Source organism: Zeugodacus cucurbitae, chromosome 2, assembly GCF_028554725.1.
Source record: "Zeugodacus cucurbitae isolate PBARC_wt_2022May chromosome 2, idZeuCucr1.2, whole genome shotgun sequence".
Taxonomy (NCBI): Eukaryota; Metazoa; Arthropoda; class Insecta; order Diptera; family Tephritidae; genus Zeugodacus; species Zeugodacus cucurbitae.
The window spans coordinates 64,708,234-64,730,995 of NC_071667.1; the positions used below are offsets into that span (position 1 = coordinate 64,708,234).

The window sequence follows — 22,762 nt, forward strand, 5'->3', positions numbered from 1 at the left end:
TCGGCTTCCACCAGCGAGTACTGCATCGAACACTTGCAGAGCTTGAGCACTTTTGTCCATTCGAACAACATGACCTAGCCAGCTTAGCCGCTGTCTTTTCATTCGCTGCACTATGTCAATATCGTCGTATAAATCGTACAGCTCATTGTTCCATCGTCTGCGGAAATCGACGTTGCCAATGTTCAGAGGACCATAAATCTTCCGCAAAACCTTTCTCCCGAAAACTCCCAGTGTTGCCTCATCGGATGTTGACATCGTCCACGCTTCTGCATCACAAAGTAGGACGGGAATGATGAGGGACTTGTAGAGTTTAGTTTTTGTTCGTCGAGAGGATAATTGGTGCTGATGCTGGTGCCTAGGTATACGAAATTATCTCCGACTTGAAAATTACGACTGTCAACAGTGCCGTGGGAGCCAAGATGCGAATGCGCTGACTGTTCGTTTGATGACAGGAGATATTTCGTCTTGTCCTCGTTCACATTCAGACCCATACGCTTCAATTCCTTATCCAGTCTGGAAAAAGCAGAACTAACGGCGCGGGTGTTGTTTCCAATGATATCGATATCATCAGCTGTATACTCTTATAGAAGATTGTACCTTCTCTGTTTAGCTTTGCGGCTAAGAATTCTTAGCTCTTATAAAATTTCCCTTAAATTGATTAGTCTAAGTGAGTGTTCTTTTGTCGCTCGCTTAAAAGTAGACGTGGCTTTTTATATAAACAACAACAAATTATGAATAAGCCCTCTGTTACCAAGTGTTAAACTGCGCTCAATTGATTTTTACTCCAATTAGCTCTTAAGCTTAAGAACACCACAACCCTTTTGTTGTCTTTCGCGTCGCGTTTGAAACACTAAAATTGCAATGAATCGCATTTCGAAATGTCTGTCCGCCTGCAAATATTCAAATTACCGTAAAAGTTTATGCAAAGTGGTAATCCAACACCAATCGATGAGGAAGGTCATGTCTTGTAGCGTTTATAAGGAGCGCTACAGTAGGAACTGCAAAATGTTTTGCATCTAAATGGCGCGCTGTTGTTGTTATTGTTATTATAAAAGTGGTATTTAATATAAAGTATATAAATAGCAGAGTTGTCTGCGCCAACCACGCGACAACAATCGTCTGGTTTGCGCACTTCTAACGCGCAGCGCGCGCTCGTATTAGCCTTAACGGTCGCCAGCTACTGTGACGTCAATGTGCACCCTACCCACCTTCTAAGTAAATAAATAAAAAACAACAAAACAACCACATAACCGGAGACGATGGCAACGACGACGACGCTCGACTAACCAACCGCTCATTTGCGCCGCCAACCGCGCGCGTTCAAGTGTCATTTCATGCGAACCACTAATTTAGATGCCACTTTCGATTTCATTTTCATTTGCGCGCTGTCGCGGTGTGGCGTTGTGTACTCGTGTGAGTGTGTGTGCGCTTGACGTTGGTAACAGTCGCACTATTGGCAGTGCCAATCGCCAACTGCAGCGTCTCAATTAATTAAATTCTATTAGAATTATGCAGCTAATTTGTTAGTATAAATTATAAATATGTGTTAGTTTGCAAGGCGCCCGCCGCCAGCCACCTGCCGCCCACGAAGCGCTGCGCTGTGGCATGACTTGTTGGGATGTTTATGTGTACCCGTTGTGTAGTTGTTATTATTGTTGACTAAGTAAACGTCTACTACTGGTGTAGTTAATTGACGCGCCGCCTGTATTTCCGCGCAGTTAATTAGGCGACGCGCCGCGTCGCGCTGCGCTGGGCGGTTCGCAATTAAACGCTGCCGCTTACCGCTTACTGTCGCTATACGCGCGGCTGATTGGCATGTAATCACGTGTTAAACGTTGACCACAACCGCCTGTAACCCGTTATTTGCCAACACAGTCACAGTACGCTATTTGCGCGTAACCCAGAGCCCCTCTCAATACCACGCTATCTGAGAGCGCGCGCTCCTTTTCATCTGCAGTTCCTGCCTATCGTTCGCTTATTGGCGGAAGGTCATTGTCCGCGCTACAGTGTCACTTTCATTTGTGATGCAGCGCGTCTCCCCACGTTTTTTTCGCAAACTCGCTGTGGGACCACAACAATCGCCGCGCCGAAAAGAAAATGCCATTCACCAACGATGCTTAGTTGGAGCTGATCTAGAGAGAGAGTGAGTGAATGGGAGAGCGCGAGTGTGAAAGGGGCCACCAGCTGTGGTGGCACCGTTAAGTCTCCAATGAAAACAAATGCTTGGCAGTCGCTGGCAGTAAAAGCGATTTCACTTTCGCACGCTGCCTAACTTGATGAACTTGCTTGCTTTTTCTCCGCCGCCGACTTGGCTCCGCAACTCGCATTTTCTCTCTGCACCGTCAGTCCCATCAAGCTGCTCTGTCATCATTGCGGCCAAATTACCGCTTCATTTGCGCATGAATGAATTGTGCGAACACGCGAAACGCGGCTCATTCCGGATCCACTTGGCTTTGGTATTGCCGCGGCGTCGCGGTTTTCATGGCCTGATCGGTGGCTCTGCAGGATGTTTTTCTTTTTGCTGCCAAATTCGTTTTTGGTGCTATTATTGCTAGTTTTCTTTTGTCGTTTTTGTGTGCCGATTTGTTGCATTTGCTGCTGCAGTGCTGCCAAGTGGCAGTGAAAGTTTTCTTGTCACGGATTAAACACTTTGGAGTTCAGTGCTTGGCTTGACGCTTCTTGATGGCATTCGCTCGTCGCGATTACACGGATTCTGCAATTTTTTCGTTGCTTATAAAGCGCTGCTGTTGCTCCGGCTGACGACTGGTTTCTGCGGGTTTCACCTTCTGCTTGTGAGAAAAGCGAATTATCGCATGAATCCGCATCAATTGAAAAGCGCACACAAGCGTACACACGAATATACTTACAAATATCTATAGCATACAGGTTATTTGTGATGAGGCAGGGAACCGGGGGAGCGCTTCATAAGAATTTGCTTTGTTGCTGTTGTCTAAATATTCACTCTGTTAACGGAACTTTGATGTTATTACGAATGGTGATTTTTTAGAATTCCTTTTTTCCTAGGCAGCTTCAGTTTGAATAGTTCTTATGAGAGGGCTCCACATAGAATCCATATATTTTGTATTTAGTCCTAACATTCAAATGTCAAGTATTGTTGTGGAAAATACGTCGAAATTACGAAAATGTTATCGAAATATTACGAAAAATCGTCTTTTAATAGTGAAAGGAGAATGAAAATTAAATATCAAAGATGAGCTTGATGACTACTAGGGTTCGAAACCAGACGAAACATTCATATGTTGTAACGGTCATGAGTACCCATGACATAACCCAGTCCATATTGAAGATACAGCCTAACTGGCTTTTATAAGTCCGGAGGCTCTAATAGATATGAAAGGAACGTATTGTAAAATGTTTCTGGAATATTTGGTCATGCGAAAGCTTTAAGTAGAGAATAATCTCTACAGCAAAGTGCTTATTCTGAACAGGGTTTAAATTTGTTCTATCATAGGAAATCAGATTATCAGTCAAAAGCTACACCGAAGTTCAAACGATAAGCATCCGAATGGACTGCACGGGAAAAACTGAATCGTTCAGTCCGGATGAACCTAGCAATCAGTAAAAAAGTTAAGGAATCCTGAAAAGAACAAGTAAGGAAGGGCTAAGTTCGGCTGTAACCGAACATTTTATACTCTCGCAATTTATTTATTTAACTTTATTTATATTAATAATACACAATTTGACCCACATATTCGTCATATATAGTGCATAAAGTCCATTGAAAGTTGGAAACCATAATATTAGGTTAGAAGCACCGAGGTCCTCATGTTCGATATATGGGGCCTTAAAAACCTATGGTCCGATTTCGGCGATTTTTAGAATGGGGCTGCCACACTATAAACATAGTATTTGTGCAAGGTTCTGCACCGATATCTTCACTAGTGCTTATTTTATACATTGTAATGTAAACGATTCAGATCGTCTTCAAAGTTCTGGTATATAGGAAGTAGGCGTGGTTGTGAAGCGATTTGGCCTATTTTCACAACATATCATTGGGATATAAGTAAACTATTACAAACCAAGTTTCATTGAAATCGGTCGAGTAGTTCCTGAGATATGGTTTTTGACCCATAAGTGGGCGACGCCACGCCCATTTTCTATTCTGTAAAAAAATCTGAGTACAGCTTCTATCTGCCATTTCTTATGTGAAATTTAGTGTTTCTGGCGTTTTTCGTTAGTGAGTTAACCCACTTTTAGTAATTTTTAACCTAACTTTTGTATGGGAGGTGGGCGTGGTTATGATCCGATTTCTTTAATTTTTGGACTGCATTAGGAAGTGGCTAAAAAAACGACTGCAGAAAGTTTGGTTTATATAGCTCTATTGGTTTGCGAGATATGTACAAAAAACTTAGTAGGGGGCGGGGCCACGCCCACTTCACCAAAAAAATTACATCCAGATATGCCCCTTAATAGTACGATCCTTCATACCAAATTTTATTTCCATAGCTTTATTTATGGCACTTTATGTGTTTTCGGTTTTCGCCATTTTGTGGGCGTGGCAGTGGCCCGATTTTGCTCATTTTCGAATGCAACCTTCCTATGGTGCCAAGAGAGAAGTGTGCCAAGTTTCATCAAGATATCTTAATTTTTACTCAAGTTACAGCTTGCACAGACGGACTGACATATAGACATTCGGATTTGAACTCCACTCTTCACCCTGATCACTTTGGTATATATAACCCCATATCTAACTCGGTGGGTGTTTTGGGTGTTACAAACAACCTTTATGTGAACAAAACTATAATACTCTCTTTAGCAACTTTTGTTGCGAGAGTATAAAAGGGCATGGCGTCGCCCACTTATGGGTAAAAATCCGTATCTCAGAAACTGCTCGACCCATTTCAGTCAAATTCTGTACATAAAATTCTCTTCATACAGATGGAAAATGGGTAAAATCGGTTCACAACCACGCCTACGTCCCATATAACTCTATTGTGAATTCAATCTGATTTCTTAACTGTATATAATATATACATGAGGAACCAATGAAGATAGAGGAATAAAACTTTACACAAATACTGTATTTGAGCTGTGGCATCACTTGTGGAAAAAGTGTCGATGCTGATTATAATTTCAAGGCCCCGGATATCGAAGATGAAGAACTCAGTGCCTAAGGGTGATTTTTCACCGAAAATATCGGCAAATCTCTCAGATTTTATTGTAAATATAGTTTCTTCTCATACACACTATGACTCTGTACCAAAAATTGTTAAAATCGGGTCATAACTTCCCCTAGCTCCCATATACTTTATATTCGGATTACCAAACTTCTGCTGGGCTTTATACCGCATACTCGGTTAATATGTGAGCATATAATTTTAGGTATAGTGTAGCTTGGTGGTGAATATGAGTGAAATCGGTTCAGGAATTATCTCAGCCCTCATATACTATATATGATGATTTTCGTTATTCTATTGGACTTTATGTCGTATATATGGGTCAAATTGTGTGTTATAAATATAAAAATATAGCAATAAATTGCGAGAGTACATTTCACCCGAATTTAGACTTTCTTTATTTGTATAGTATTAAAGAACTTTGAAAGGGTCCAAAACCCAGTTGAGCTGGCACTGTTACTTCATTCATTTTCATTCAGTTTTATACAAAAAAAAGTTAAAGAGTCTACCGCATCTAACCAACTTGTGTATTAGCAACTGTGTCTTCACGCGCCCATTTCCTGCTGGGCTTGTCTGCTCGCATTTGCAAGAGTGGCTGAGCGCGAAAATTTCAAAACACGGAATCGACTTGAATGCGTTGTGAAAACGCGGAAGATTTTTTGCAAAAAAAACTGTTTTCCAGCAGTGGATTTTTATGGTTTGATTATGTATTTACTTTGGCTAAAGCTGCAAGCGGCGGCGCCGCGCGGCCTGGCTTGGTGCAGCGCATGCGCAAGTCGGTTGTACGTAGAGACATTTAATAAGTAAAGTATGTAGTGTGAATACATACATATACAATATATGTGCTACCCACCTTTGTTTGGGTGTGTGTGTGTGTCCATACTGATTGTGTGCTGCTCGTATAATATTCAATTAACTGCAATTTGTGGTATAATTTGTTGAATTTTCCGTTTCGGTTTCTCGTACATGGCGTTTTCTTTGTTTTTCTTCGCCGATTTTGTTGTGTCTTTGCGTATGTGTGTGTGTGTGTATTTTGAAGTGTTTGCATTTTCTTGGTTACTTTGGTTTTTCATTTTGATTTAGTTATGGTTGCTAACTGTAATTAAGTTGTAATATAATACAAATCTGTTGATTGTGTGCTCTAACATATCTGTAATCACTTACATACATTTATACCAATAAACTGTATCCACCTAAAAGGTAGACTAATTGGCAGTAAAAGTATAAATATTTCACTAAATAGAACATTTAGTGTTATTGAACTTTAGTTATGTACCATAGAAGAGTACCAAGTGGTATTTTTTCAACCTTTGAATCTGGGTCAAATATGCCAATTTCGCTCAAGTAAGGTATTGTCCACTTTGGGATACACACTGCCATCTTAATTATCTATTTTGGTAGCCCTCACTGTTTCAGATCCATCTTATTCCTCATGGCCGTTTCGTGTAGCGTGTGTTCTTTCATTGAAATCTGTCAAGTAGTTCTTGAGATATGGTTTTTGACCCATAAGTCGGCGACGCCACGCCCATTTTACATTTTGTAAAAAAATCTCAGTGCAGCTTCCTTCTGCCATTTCTTACGTAAAATTTCGAGCTTCTGACGTTTCTCGTTAGTGAGTTAACGCACTTTTAGTCAGTTTCAACCTAACCTTTGTATGGGAGGTAGGCGTGGTTATTATCCGATTTCTTTCATTTTTGGACTGTTTGGTTAATATAGCTTTATTGGTTTGCAAGATATATACAAAAAACCTATTTGGGGGCGGGGTCACGCCCACATTTCCAAAAAAATTACATTCAAATGTGCCCCTCCCTAATGCGATCCTATGTTCCAAATTTTATTTTCATAACTTTATTTATGGCTTAGTTATAGCTCTTTATGTGTTTTTGGTTATAGCCATTTTGTGGGCGTGGCAGTGGTCCGATTCCGCCCATCTTCGAACTTAACCTTCTTATGGTGCCAATGAACACGTGTTCCAAGTTTCATTAAGATATCTCAATTTTTACTCAAGTTATCGCTTGCACGGACGTACAGACGGAAGGACAGACATTCGGATTTGAACTCCACTCTTCACCCTGATCACTTTGGTATATATAACCCTATATCTAACTCGTTTAGTTTTGGCTGTTACAAACAACCGTTATGTGGACAAAACTATAATACTCTCTTAGCAACTTTTGTTGCGAGAGTATAAAAAGGCTGGACCAAAAGACTTGAAATTTGATTTTTTTATATGTGAAAGTTAATTATAAGTAAAAATTAATTTGAAAAAAAAAACACAAAATTCTCAATTTTCTTTCAAATGTCTATCAAAAGTAAAATTTTTGACTTGACCGGAAATTTGAAATAATTTCTTCCAACGAAAAATCCAATCATCAAGGCACTTTTTAAAGCTGGCTGGGATGGCCTTCAGTTTTCGTTACGAATTAGTTTTGATGTCTCAAAACGGGTTCCACGAAGTAGTAATTTGAGTTTTGGAAACAGTGTGACTTTTTCCTGTCGGAGCCATATCTGGAGAGTACGGTGGTTGTTCGATGATATTTGTTGAATTTTTGTTCAAAAACTCGTTCACAATGATCGCTTTGTGCGCTGGTGCATTATCGTGGTGCAAAATCCAGCTGTTGTTCCGACACAAATCTGATTTTGGTCAACAAAAATATGACGAGTGGTCTCATGAGACATGTCCATTATTTGGGCTATCCCTCGCAAGCCATAATGACGATTTTCGAGTTGAAGAGGTCGAAGGCCGTTCTGACCGTGGCAAATCGTTTACTTCTTCGCCCCTCTATGAATGATTTATTTATACCAATCGTAAACTTGAGTTTTCGACATGGTTGAATCACTAAATGTTTTTTTCAACATTTCCAACTTTTTGCCAAAAGAAATTTCGTTTGAAACACAGAATTTCACACAAACTCTTTGTCCAACATTGACTGAATAGTGGCTGACAGTTGAGAGAAAAAAATTTGAAATATTCTCAGCGGAAAAATTTAAAATGAGTATTTACGGGTACTTATTTGACAGAATATAAATGTTAATAAATGATAATAAACTTAAGGCTCTATCTACTTACTGGTCGTAAAAAAAATATAAAAATTACTAAAAAAACAGGCCGTCAGATGGGTAGACCCCCTTAAGCTGCAAATACCAAATGATCCGACAAACTCTTTTAAAACTAGTGTAATATCAGATAATTATAGGCCTTTATACAATTATATGATTTTTAAACTAAAAAAAATTTCAATCGTAATCCAGACCCTTCTTAACCTCCTTTAGAATCCATTAACACAACTTTATGGGATAAGCCATGATCAACATCGTATGATTTAAGACATTTGGCTAAAAAAATGAAGGTAAAATATTTCGAGAAGTTCCTCGAATGTGTTTCTTTCTAGCTGAGCGGCATTACGTAATATTTCTTCATTTAGAAGACAGGCCCTTATGAACCTACGGACCATGCTGCATACTTCGTTGTTTATGATCTAACAGTCGTTGGCTTTATAAACTGTATTTCTTGGAGATTTAAATTTTAAAATACAGTTGCGATGGTCCTTGGTGGGGGTTATCTCGGATTGATTTATTAACCTTTATAAATTGCTGTTGCTATTGGTCTACATTCGCTGGTTCCGTTCACTGTGAATTTACGTGACGGGGTACGGATAGAATTAGGGATCTAACAGAAAATCAGAAACCACGAGTCTTGAAAGTTGCTAGTATCTCATTGTTATTAACTGCTTGATGTGTCTTCTCATTCTATTGGCATTTTTACGCTGAGTAGAGTACAATCCATGATTGCGGACGAATATATTTCCTAAATTGAACTCACTTTCATTACTTCATTCAATACGTTTTCATTTCTGCGCGTCTCTCGAGTGATTACCAAATCTTACAAAGAATCAATTCATGCCACATGCCCCAAGATATCGAATTACAATTGTGCCTTAACGAAATTATTTTCTTACAATTCGATTGTAAATCAACCCTTTTGACAACCGGGGCAACAAAACACATCCACACGCTGCACACTGTTTACCAACACACCTTGACGACACGCCCTCACAAGTGCGCACGCGCGGCTGCACAGTGTTGATTTCCGATTGACATCTGTCGTACCGCCGTGCGCATATCGCAAATCACTTTCGCGTAATTTTCGATAGTAAAAGTGTCAACTAAAGAGTTGAGTTGTGCAAATCGAACAATCGAAGGAAATCAATGGTTGTTAATGTCAGTTGAGGGGGTTTTCTTCAACGAAAAGGACCAAGTCAAACAATGGATTATACAATTTTGAACGGCAGCTGATGTTGGCACACGCCAGCAACAACAAAAATGTTTGAAATGAAAGAAATATGGCAAAAAAAGCGTATAAGTTCTATGAAATTATAGAACTACTCACACCTTGCGGCCTGCGCACAATTTCGCTGTTGAAGAAATTGGAAGTAATAGCACATTTTTACAATTTCGAAATAATATTATAGCTTGCGATTTTTAATAAATATGTATTTCCGGCAATTTGCTGGGTTCACTGACCTCCAGCAACTCACGTCTTCGTCAAAAATCCTTGAACTTCTGAGGCTGCTTGTGCTGTCCTCGTGTCTGGCGTTACTGCTGCTCGATGCGACTCTGCGTCGCCGCGCCAATGAATGAATGATCTATTCAAAAATACCAATCAAACAGAAAATTAATAGGGCGCATCAAATGAATTAGGAAAAAACACATTTCAAATATAAATTTTTATATTTTTTTCTGCGAGTGGCAGCAGCGGCAGACGACACGCAGTCAGTCAATCGATGCATTGGTCAGATCAAGTTGGACGGTGTCAGTCCAAACTACCGTCATACATACATGGTGTGTCCTTTGTGGCAGCAACCAGAAAAAAAAATTAGCTGGCTAAACATTTGATGCCTCGAATGGACGTGCAACGTTTGGCGGCACCCTCACAAAATTATGGTGTAGAAAGAAGCCCAGCCAAGCTGTGGTGAGTGGAGTCAAGGGTGCCGTACAGTAAGCGCTTCCATGCAGCAGCAGCAGCAGCAGAATTGATCCCAACATTAATTTCTGGACACAAACACACACACACACAAACGCAAACGCAAATACACTTAATTAAAAGGAAAAAATCGCATAGAATTGCACAATAAAGTCCATATTAGGCAGCTAAACGTCAGGCAGTCGAAATGTTTTGCTGTTTTTCTCTTGGCATGCCGTGCAGACCCGCGCGCTGACCACTCAGACCCAAACGCAAACTCCAACTCCAACTCAGTTAGAACCTTTACTTAACCCATGGGTGTGTGTGTGTGTATGTGTGTCGCGTTTTTTTTCATGCGCGTATTACGCTATGTTCTTTGCTAGAATTCTTATAAAACATTTCTAATCGTTGCGCGTTCGGCTGATTGTCAGTCAGCGTTTTTTTCTCACTGCTCAACAAATAACATATAATTCCAATAAATTCGGCAATGCTCTGCCTCTATAAATGTATTTGTTGTTTTTGTTGTTGGGTCAGTAGGTTTTTTCTACCCTAAATTCCAGCAACGCATGCGCAGCGCATCCCTTTTATAAATTGCATTTAAATGCAGATTTTTCGCTTTTTATCAAAAACATATCATTTCATACCAATAAATTGTGGGCAGACCGAATTATTTGCGCGCTCTTTTTTCCCAATTATTTCATTTTTTTATTTTTCTACTTATTTCATTTTAATATTTCTTTTTTTTTATTTTTTTAATAATTTTTTCAAAATAATTTTCGTTGCGCCGCAAACCTTTTGTGAGGTTGTACTAAAATTAAATGCCTATTACAAAAATTACTGCTGTTTCGCTTGTACCATAACAATAATAACAACAAAAACACCAACAATAAGCACAACAACAACAACAAATATTTATAATAAGTATTAATCAAGAAATAGTTGTGCAAAATGCTTGTATTTATTCAAAGCGTTTTCAATGCGTTTGCTTCGTTCGTGTTCGATTTGGTCGATTTAGCTGAATGGCTTTGGTTTGAAGTTGAAATTTTGTTACTTTGTTTTTGGTTTTTTGTTTCTTCTCGGTTGTGTGATTTGAATGATCGCCAGTTGCATGTGGGAATGCGATTTAGAATCGTTTTTAATACACAGCAATGTCTATTGCCTAATTTTGTGGTGTTTCTTCTTCTTCATTTTTTTCAATTGAATGCTTGAATTCGAGTAATTTTATGCAGAGATCTGTGTGTTACGTAGTCCATACTTATTACTTAAGTAGTGATTATATACATTTACATGCTTTTATGGTGACTCACAGTCAAAATGCATTCCATTCTAACAGCCTCAGAGTCCTATTCTCAGCTCCAACTGCCCTTTACAGAGTTTACTGATTTTCGAAAGTTTGAAGGATAATTTCTTTGAAATATAATCTCCATGATGCCTTGTAGGACTCATTTGTGGTCCATTATGTAGATCTCTTTTGACATTGACAACTTTTTCGAACAAAGAATATTCACCGATCTTTCTGTTAGACAAAATAGCTGGCTTAAGCTTCAAGTAGTAAGGATACATTATGTTACAAATTTATGTCTGAAGATCAGATATTATATTTTCCGTACGAAGATCACTCTTCTCCTATTCTTATCAATTGTTTTTCCATAGACCAGAAAACAATTTTCGTACATGTAGTATGTACAAATACCAGGTAAATAATATATTTCCTCTTGAACGTTTTGGTTCTGCATGCCATAAAATCTTTGTCACGATCTATCTTGTGCCATTCAAGTTATAACATATTCAAACAGATTTCTAATTGATCGATTAAGTGAATTTACTGGCAATATTACCTAATTGATTTCAATTTACTATGTAATAGAGCAATTAACTAATTACTCAATTGGTACTTAAACGTCAAGAAATTTATTGTCAAATTGTCGCTAACGGTGAAAAGAAACTGAAATTGTAAGCAAAAATTACGGATGTAAACTTTTTATAATAATAAATCATTTGTGGGTCATGTTCTTATCCACTTTATTTACTCTAAAATTTATTTACAAGATTAATTAATTGTTCAGAAAGGTATCAACTTGTTTCAGCTAAATTGAGTACACTAAAGAAATTAGTCCTATTAATTTAATAGACTTAGATTATAATTCAGAAATAAGTTTTTGCCTTTCACACAAACGACAACTCAATTAACGATCAGCTGTTAACAATTTTTGTTGCTGTTCCTAAAAGTGAAAAATTGTAATACACTCGCACTTTTTTACTACCACACTCTCACTTTTCGAACTTGAAATCCATACATTTTCAAGCAAGAACTTTTCAAATTACAAGTTTAACAATTTTAATATTAACGAATAACAAAGCCGAAAAAAGTGAACCATTACCTTTTACGGAATTGTACAAAAACTTTGCATTTTATGGAACATGAACCTTCCGACGTATCTACAGAATTACTTAAAAAATTATGGCTTAGTAAAATAAGATCTTTCTGTTTTATGGTAAATCGATCTAAATCAGCGCTTTAATCGATCAATGGCCAATTAACTGGTCAATTAACTCCTGTGCGTAAATTTTATTATGTGTCTCAGCTAATTGACCATTTGAACATGAGATTATGTTTTTGGTTCAAGCCTAAAAATTAAAATCGATCTAAATATTCTTAAAAAACCAAAAACCAATCTTGGTGGTCAAACGAGTAGCTATTTAGTCATAGAATATGAACTAAGTATTATTAATTATTGAGTATATTTATATAAAGAAGGATTTCAATGATTATTATGGGTTTTGATCAGATCAAAAAACTACACATGTTATATATTAGTTGAAGTATTCTTTAAAAACCTATATCTTTCAGAGATTCTAATGTATTAGGTTGGCAAATATCTCCCTTCCGCTTTTTTGTTTTTTGAATTTCGCGGCTATGTAGAAAGTGCTACAGAGCTCGTATCTGGCAATACAGCTTTGAAAGGTCTTGACATAACCTACAAAACGACGCTATTGCGTTTAACAGTTTAACAGTAGAATTGTTAACATGGAGTTCACTAACGCCGAAATTCGGGCTATTTTAAAGTTGTACTTCGTTAAAGTCAAATCCGCTAGAGAAACGTTCCGTAAGATTTATGGTGTTTTGGGGCACTCTATCACTTCGAACTGGGGAGGAATGGTTTCGACGATTCAGAGCGGGTGAAAACGACATCACGGCGATGATTCGTCAGAAGCTACGGGAGCTCGGGTGGAGGGTATTATCGCATCCACCATATAGACCGGACATAGCGCCAAGTGATTACCACCTGTTCCTGTCCATGGAGAACGCCTTTGGTGGTGTAGAGTTGGAGCCTCTTTGGGGGGCTTGTGTGTGTGGCTGACCGAGTTCCTCGTAAATAAGGAGGGGGCTTCTACAACGAGGTATTATGAACTTGCCGTCTAGATGGAAACAGATTATCGAACGAAACGGCGCATATTTGAAATCCGATCACTGTAACACTTTTTATGTATGTGATTGGCGTTGCAACCGTTTAGCCGGTTATAGCCGAAGAGCATTGAATAAAGAGCAAAAAAGCGGAAGGGAGATATTTGCCAACCTAATATTTCAGATAGATTTTTGAAAGCATAAACATCGGTGTTCCAGGGTGATTGTAGAATTAATTCTATGTTTGTAGGCAGAAGCTTCGAACATATCCTCAATAATTCTTTGACTAATATATTAATAAATAATAAGGATTAGTGAAATTAAAAAAATAAAAAATAATAAAAATAATAAAGAGGGAGTGTCTGAAAAAAAAGTGGGCAACACAAATTGCCGAGAAGTTTGGCAAGTCTAACAAAGTGGAGAACACACTCGTGTACAACGCACATAGACACATAGACTCATTAGCCTACACATTTCGCAAGTCTCGCTAGCAAACGAACAAACGGTGCAATTAAAAGCTATAAGCTAAGAACTGCAAGCAAACCAACGAATAAATTATCAATTCTTTTACAACCTGTTTCGTGCCCCTAACTTTATTGAGACTTAATTGGAAAAAATAATACAAATACAAATATACATATACATACCTATACTTCTAGATATGTACGAGTATGTACTTTGATTTACTGGCGGTGTTGATAAGAAAAATAAACAAAATTTGTAGTGTTCTATAGAACATATTTGCTGTTGTTGCTGTTATTATTATTGTTCTTGTTGTTGTTGCCGACAAACGAGTAATCAATTGACGTTATACGATCATTTGACGTCCGCAACAACGACATTGTCTACACGGCTGCGACACGCTCAAAGTCACTTTGTATGTATGTATTCTATATGTATGCCGCTCATGTGTGTGTGTGTATGGGTGTAGATAATGCAATAACAACAACAATAACTAACAATAGCTGTAGTAATAATAGGCAAGTGAAGCAGTAAATTGAACATATGAAAAACGCATAACACCTTTTGAACGATCAAGTTCAATGTTGCTCATACGATATGTGCACTGAGGCTAGGCCAGGCTGCTACCATTTATTTACATTTCGAAAATGGGTGGTACGAATGCAAGTTGAGAGAAAAAGTTTTCAAATTTTTAATTTTTTTTTTTTGCAATCAAAGTTAATTGAAGAACAAGTAAGGAAGGGCTAAGTTCGGGTGTAACCGAACATTTTATACTCTCGCATTTTATATATTTAACTTTATTTATATTATATAATACGCAATTTGACCTACATATTCGTCATATATGTATATTGTATAAAGTCCATTGAAATTTGGAAACTCTAATATTAGGTTAGAAACACCGAAGTCCTCGTGTTCGATATATGGGGCCTTAAAAACCTATGGTATTTGTGCAAAGTTCTGCACCTATATCTTCACTGGTGCTTACTTTATATATTCTAAATTAAGCGATTCAGATCGACTTCAGAGTTCTGGTATATGGGAAGTAGGCGTGGTTGTGATCCTATTTGGACTATTTTCACAACATATCATTGGTATGTAAGGAAAGTATTACAAACCAAGGTTCATTGAAATCGGTCCTGTAGTAGTTCCTGAGATATGGTTTTTGACCCATAAGTGGGCGACGCCACGCCCATTTTCCATTTTGTAAAAAAATCTGAGTGTAGCTTTTATCTGCAATTTCTTATGTGAAATTTAGTGTTTTTGACGTTTTTTGTTAATGAGTTAACCCACTTTTAGTAATTTTCAACCTAACTTTTGTATGGGAGGTGGGCGTGGTTATGATCCGATTTCTTTCATTTTTGGACTGTATTCGGAAGTGGCTAAAAAAAACGACTGCAGAAAGTTTGGTTTATATAGCTCTATTGGTTTGCGAGATATGTACAAAAAACTTAGTAGGGGGCGGGGTCACGCCCACTTCCCCCAAAAAATTACATCCAAATATTCTCCTTCATAGTACGATCCTTCATACCAAATTTTATTTCCATAGCTTTATTTATGGCTTAGTTATGGCTCTTTATGTGTTTTCGGTTTTCGTCATTTTGTGGGCGTGGCAGTGGTCCGATTTTGCTCATTTTCGAAAGCAACCTTCCTATGGTGCCAAGAAATAAGTGTGCCAAGTTTCATCAAGATATCTTAATTTTTACTCAAGTTACAGCTTGCACAGACGGACGGACGGACGGACGGACGGACAGACAGACATTCGGATTTGAACTCCACTCTTCACCCTGATCACTTTGGTATATATAACCCTATATCTCACTCGTTTAGTTTTGGGTGTTACAAACAACCGTTATGTGAACAAAACTATAATACTCTCTTTAGCAACATTTGTTGCGAGAGTATAATAAATTCATTGTTTTTTTTTTATTTTTTATACTTTTTAATTGTTTGTTAAACCTTTGAAAGAAATTTCCTGTCTGTTTGTGTTAAGATTTCATTTTAGATAATATTTGCTTTCTCAAAAGGTTCTATACTTTATAAAGGGTTTTTCAAAAGGGACGCTAAAAAAGTAGACCAATAGGGACAGTGAACAACGCCATATTTTTCCGCTCTTTTGACATTTCACTTCATAATGGAAAGCTATACGATCCAACAACTAGTCAAAATTTTTTAAATTTACTACCGAAATTCGGAGTCAGTCGCCTCAACTTTAAGTGCGCATACGTCAAATTTATGGTCGTCATAATCGTCCTGTCAGATCAACAATTGAGCATCTAGTGGAAACAAACAGGTGCCCGAGAATAAATATTCTCTGGCGCTAGCGCAATAATTGAGGAAGACCCAAATTCTCAAGCGTTGGTCATCTCTATGACGACGTTGTGGCGAATTTTGCGAAAAGATCAAATTGACGCAACAACTGAAGCCGCTTGACCACCACAATCGCCGTATATTCGGGAATTGGGCTCATTTCGGGGATGAGACTCATTTCTGGCTGAATAGTTTCGGCAATAAGCAAAATAAGCGCTATTGGTCAGGCAGAAATCCGCACGTACTCCTTGAGTCACCATTGCATCCCGAAAAAATTACGGTTTTGTGCCGTGTATGGGACGGTGGCGGCATTGGGACGTATTTGCTCAGTGATGATCAAGACTGGCACTTAACTGTGAATTTGAATTGCTACTACTCAATGATAATCCAATATTTTTCGTCGGAATTTGTTGATATGGACTTGGACAATATGTGGTTCCAACAGGACGGCTTTTTTGGCTCCATCTATACATTTTTAAAAGTATGGACCAATTATGGGTTCGATGAGTTTTGGAAATATATTTTTAAGATGAAGAAATTCTACTCTATTCAAAAAGTTCCATTTATTTTGTCTCAACATGATTATTGAACTTGATTTTGCTTTAGGATAGGTTTCAACTTTTTCTTTTATATAAGTTTTCTTTAATAAGTTCATACTAAGTAGACAACTTTAAACGAGATCTTAAGCATTATCGAGCTATCGACCAAATACTTAAGTACCAGATCATTCATACTGTGCTTAAAATTAGTGGTTCTCTTTAATGGAACTTACCTTCCTATTTCGAGTGTCGAGTAGCAGTATAATAGATTCTAGTCGATTATATTTTATTTTGCTATTGTGTAACTTGATCGACAAAATTCAAAATTTTCTAACGATTGGAGAAATATTGTCGACAAGTGACCGATTGAAAAACATTCACAGCCGATGGTTGAGCGATTGATCGACATTTACAATCAATCGACAATCGACAATCGCTCAGTAGTCATTTATCTAGCCAGTCGACACTCGCAATACGGGTGTATGATTCCTTATAATATTTTCTTCTAGATTTGTAGTTGGGTTGAAGTTGAAGTGCAAGGTTGCGTTTTAAGTGTGAACTTGAAGACTTTCTGGAAATACTATTGGTATTTATGGGTGTTGCTTTATGTCAATAACTGTAGAACAGTGTTGTTTTTTTTGGTATGGTATTATATTTTATATTTGTAGTTTTTTTATTAAAAAAATGTTAAGGATTTACAAAATATGAAGAAACTTTTTTTTTGAAAACAAAAATATGTTTTCGGACCACCCTATCAATCTAAGTGCACTAAAAATGTATTTAGGTCCATACAAGTACGAACTTGTATTAACATATTTACAAGTCCCTCAATAAGCACGTTTGAAAAACTGCATTTTATCAACATTTGAGCCAGTGCACAGGGATAACTTTGATGTCAGCATTTGTAATGGGTCGCGAATAATCTCGTTTAACCTTGCGACCACCCCCACTGAGGGTCATCCGCACCCCAAAACGACAAAATGCTTGCAAATTCATACATTGAGAGCGCCGTTGCCTTCAAAGCGCTTACACTTGTGTCTTCCCCCAATGAATTTCATTCAATTTCACTTAAATGAAATAATTTGTGTAATTTTTCTAACAGCTGATTTGTGTACGTCCATGCCGCCAATGTTTGTGCCACACAAATGCCAGCAACTACGTAAATTGGGTCTAGTTTACGCGCGTTGCGGTTTATGAATATGACCTTTGTGTTGGCGAGTGCGGTCGCTAATTTCATGATCAAACGAACAAGTGAATGTGATAAAAACTAATACATGTATAAACTTACAGATATCTATATGTATATTTGTGTTTGTGTGTGTATGAGTGCTAAGTTTGTTGAAATCTAGACCAAATTCGCTGATAGCCGGAACAGCCGTTGTCTGTATATTTGTATGTGTGTGTTTGTCGTTCAAATATTAAGGTTTTTGAGCATCGAAATTGAAAATTGTTTGTATGTATTCCATCGGAAGTTTAATGGTAAGCAACCACAGTGCCTCATTTCTTATAGGTTCACAAATATTTACACCATATATTTACATATATATTTATATATATTTGTGTTTGTTGGTGTTCGCAATAAGTAAACTACGCACTTTTATCTGCGCAGGCGGTTCAATGCACTCACTATCGCTGCGTTAATGCGGATTTCTCACTTCATTGTTGTTCTTGCACTTTTGCGGGCGACGCGAAATCGCGGAACTGAGGGGTCGCGTTCGCGCTTGTTCACAATCAGCGGTGCAGTTTTATTAAATTTTTATATTGTCATTTATTTTTTTTTTAATATTTTTATTTTTTCATATTTTCTTTTTGTAAACCCTGCATGGCTTGTTCAATTCCACCCGCCGCATTTCCTACAGTTGTTGTTGTTGTTGCATTTACAGTCGTTAATTGTATTAAATAAAGCTGCCTTTATCTCGAGTGGCCGTCGGTTAGTGTAAACTAGTATGTAGATATGTATGTTTGCTTGATTTTTGTGTCTCTGCGCCTGTTTATCAGCCCAGGCACCAAGCGCCTAGCGCCCAGTGCACAGTTCCACTGTCAGTGCCAGTGCCAGTCGCCGATGCGCGTAATCTCCGCTATACACACACACAAACATACACAGATACGCATTAATATTGCTCTGCTTTTTTATTAATACTCGCTTTATTTGTTATTTTGCTCTGTATGTCTCTTGTTCTTCTTATTGCAATGTTGCATTGAAAGAGGTCAATTACATTGTTGTTATTGCCGTTCGCAATCAGTTTTAATTTAATTTTTCTTTTATGTGTTTGCACAAGATTATTTGCACAGATTACTGGTTGATGACGGGGAGGATGGAGGGGAATTAAATATTGTACTACGGTTACTTTCGCTGATTTCGGTAAAAATTGCAAGACAAATGGGTTTTATATCGATTTAGCAAAGGTTTCAAACCCACCATCAAAGCCGATCAAATACAATACGAGCATTATCATCTTAACTCTATATGAATAATAAAAATCCCCAATTTCCTCGGACCCAAACTCTGGTATCCGCAGACGATAAGCCAAAAAAAATATTTTCAACCTGGGGTCCTTAATATGTGCTCCTAATGCTTTTGAGGTCATTGAAATGGAATCCCAGGTCTATTTAACACCATAAGACTAGGGTTTTGACATAACATATTGTACAATTCGTTTAAATTTGTCGGATTCTTAGTTAATTGGTTTTTATCCCAGTCCCGTTGATATGCAATTCAGTCCTTGGAACATTAAAATAAGATATTCGGAGCGAAAAAATGTATTTCTAAAATTCGAATCGAAAGTCGGTAGTTTGATAGCAGTAGTAAGTGTAGTATTTGCTCTCAATCAATCGAAGTATATGACAACATTAACAACTACGTAATTAATATCTAATCACATAATTGACAGAGGTCTATTGCAACTCCTCCTCCTTTAACATTTAAATTGCTTTAAATAGTGAGGGAAGACAACTTCTCTGTCGGTCTTAGCGCAGAATTTAATACTAGTTTAAACAGATCAATTAACTAAGCCAATTAGTTATGACTTAATTCGTTGGGCGTTCATACCTACGCAATTCAGCTGAACAATTAGCATCTGAAGGCTGTTTAAGGTTTACTTATATCTACTACAACAACGAAACATAAGATTTTCAAGTTAATATGAATCTATAGTTCAATTATTTTGTCTTGATATCGGGGATATATTATATATAGGGGGTATATTCCTATCACCTTATAGGGTTTAATTTGTCAATAATTAAGTACTTATTTGGTAATTAGTTAATTATAATGTAATAAGTTATGTCTTTCCACATTCGGTTATACTCTTCGGTTCACGAACTCGGAAAAATCATAAAATAAAAATACAGTGATCCCCGCTTAAGTCCCCCCGTTTAAGTGGTTACATAGCTTTTGTCGCGTAAAAAATGGACTATTTTCAATATTTTAATTTTTTAAAGTAAAAAATTATTTATTTAATTCAAACTTTTTTCTGTCTTTTTTTCTGATTTAAAGAATAATTTCTGAAATTAAAAAAAAAAATTAAAACTCCTCCATTGCGACGTCATTTCCGGTGACCCCTCGGAAAAAAGGTGCGTCCGCCCAAATTAAAAAAACAAAATCAAGTGTTGTAGGTAAGATCATGAACGAAGTAAAGTCAAAAAAGGTAAAAATTGGAATTTTGGCTGACATTTTTCCAAAAAAATAAAAATTTCGGTGAAATTTACTTGACAATTTTTTTTTAATAGTTGTAATTGAAAAATAAAAATAAATAAATAAAAATAAATTGTATCTCGAACAGCTGTGCAAAATTTTATCAAGATCGGTTAAGTAGTTTTCGAGAAAATTTGACAACCGACTTTGAAAACACGGTTCCGAGGAAAACGCGTTTAAAGTTTTGAGTAACAATAATACCTGACTTGGAGCATACACCTTCCAAAGTCTGTATCTCCGAAACTATTATACGGATCGACTTTAAAATTTAGGATAATATTCTTGAGATGTTGAAGAAATTAATTAAAAAAACAAAAAATCGATTTTTTGAATCCACGAAACCCATGTAACCCCTTAAGTGCCTTTCCCGTTTAAGTGTCTCAAAAGTCTTGCATGTTAAGAAGGAGCACTTAAGCGGGGATTAATGTATCCAGAATGTATAATTCCCAAATTATTTTTTCTTTAGAAGATCTTTTTTATGATTCTATACATGATTGATTTTCGAAGTAATTAAGTAGATTAGTAGCCTTCGCGGGTTTTAAAGGGAGCCCTCACTTTACTGGCTTTCGTATTTAATTATATAGGATGAAGTCTTTGCTCAGTAAGAAAAAATGCTTAATTCCCCTTAAATGTCAGCCTCTCTCCCCGATTAAATTACTTAATTCGAGAGGTTGTGATACTTATAAGATATCAGGAGAGAGTTGACATTTTAAAAGAATAGAATGTAGTCAAACTTTATATTTAACCAAGCAAAAGTGGGAGTAAGTAAATTATTAAAGATAATCAGTAGCATGCAATTAGGCGTATACCAAAAATATGTTATCGAAGTCACACCCCTTCGTAAGAAATACTTTACAATAAGCTTATTGGAGAGCTTTTGTAGCCTATTCGCACAGCCAATTTTGTATGGTAAATTGGTCTAAATCAGCGCTTTAATCGAGCAAACTCCGGTTAATTGTTCAATTAACTCCTGTGCGAAAAGGTATTTGAACGATAATGTATGATTTATCTTTATTAATCTTGAATTGTTCTTCGAACGAAATTAATAATAATAATTATCTATTTTGATTGAAATTTCTTATAATAGATATCATTAACAGACTCTTGGTCTCTCTTTCTTTATATACAGCAACTGTACTGTTATTCACAAACCAACAAATCAATGTATGCTCCCACTTAGCTTCATTTGAGCACTCTTACCTCATCAGAAGCGACCAGGCAGCCTAAAGAAAGTGCCACCAATGTAACCATTACACCCACTAACCGCACTTAATGTCCAACTGTCCATCACAACTGCTCCAGAACTGTAACTGAACAATTGAAAATTGTAATTTATTGCCACGAAAGTTGGCGAAAATCGTGATGATCGCACTGAGACTGCTCTCAGAATCAGCAGTAGCCGTGACACGGTAGCAACTGGGATGCACGTCAAAAGCAGACATTTCAAATTGGCGAGATGACCTCATCGCAATGTCCGTGGCTGTAAATAGGTAAGCATTGATGGAATGATTTATGTTACTCACTGAATTGTAGGTAGCATTGCGAATTAGAGCATTTTCTAATTTAAAACACATGCGAGACACACTTTAGACGACGGCATCAGCAACAATGACGATAGCAACAACAACAACAACAACAACAACAGCAACAACAACAACAACAGCAACAACAATGAACAACGTGAACGCTTGACATTGGAATTGTTTCCTCCTCATTTGAAAAACATAATAATTTCATGCAAAATACGACATGGAAAACAGAAATAAACTGCTCAACGCATGGCGTAGGGGTGTGGAGTGCGGGGGTGCACCGGCAGCGTGCATGCCGTGGCTGCTGGTCCGTCTGTCTGTCTGTCGGTCTTGCTATTGCAGTTGCCGTTATATATGTTCGCATTCGCATGTGTATGCGCAGAATCACAGTTATATAAACGCAAAATGGCTGAAATGCAACGGAGTTGTGTGGTGGCGCTGCAAGCGTGGTTGCTGGAAGATCGTAGTTCAAAGGGGAGCAGATGCGGGGCACGGTGGCCAACTGTCAATAATAAAAGTATCATGTTGACCATGAGAACGTGTTATAAAATTGAAATTAAGTCCACATACATAAGAATGTTACCAATGGTAATCGCACTGCGACTCGCCCGACAGCGGGCGAGGGTACACTCTGAGCTCGAGTTGGTTGGCTAAAAAGTAGCATGAACACTGACTAGTTAGCTAGCTAGCCGACTTGCTAGAGGATTAGGTGTGTGCGAGT

General features: G+C 37.5%; 1 protein-coding gene across 4 annotated transcripts in view; it reads left to right on the top strand.

Annotated features, from left to right (window-relative positions):
* The window catches only part of LOC105218430 (tRNA:m(4)X modification enzyme TRM13 homolog), a 793,174-nt gene that overhangs the window by 425,196 nt on the left and 345,216 nt on the right, over nucleotides 1-22,762 (top strand). For all 4 annotated transcript variants that reach the window (XR_008469969.1, XR_008469970.1, XR_008469971.1 and 1 more), the window contains one exon: nucleotides 21,642-22,002. The gene's annotated coding sequence lies outside the window, so the exon portion shown is untranslated. The remainder of the gene's footprint in view (nucleotides 1-21,641; nucleotides 22,003-22,762) is intronic.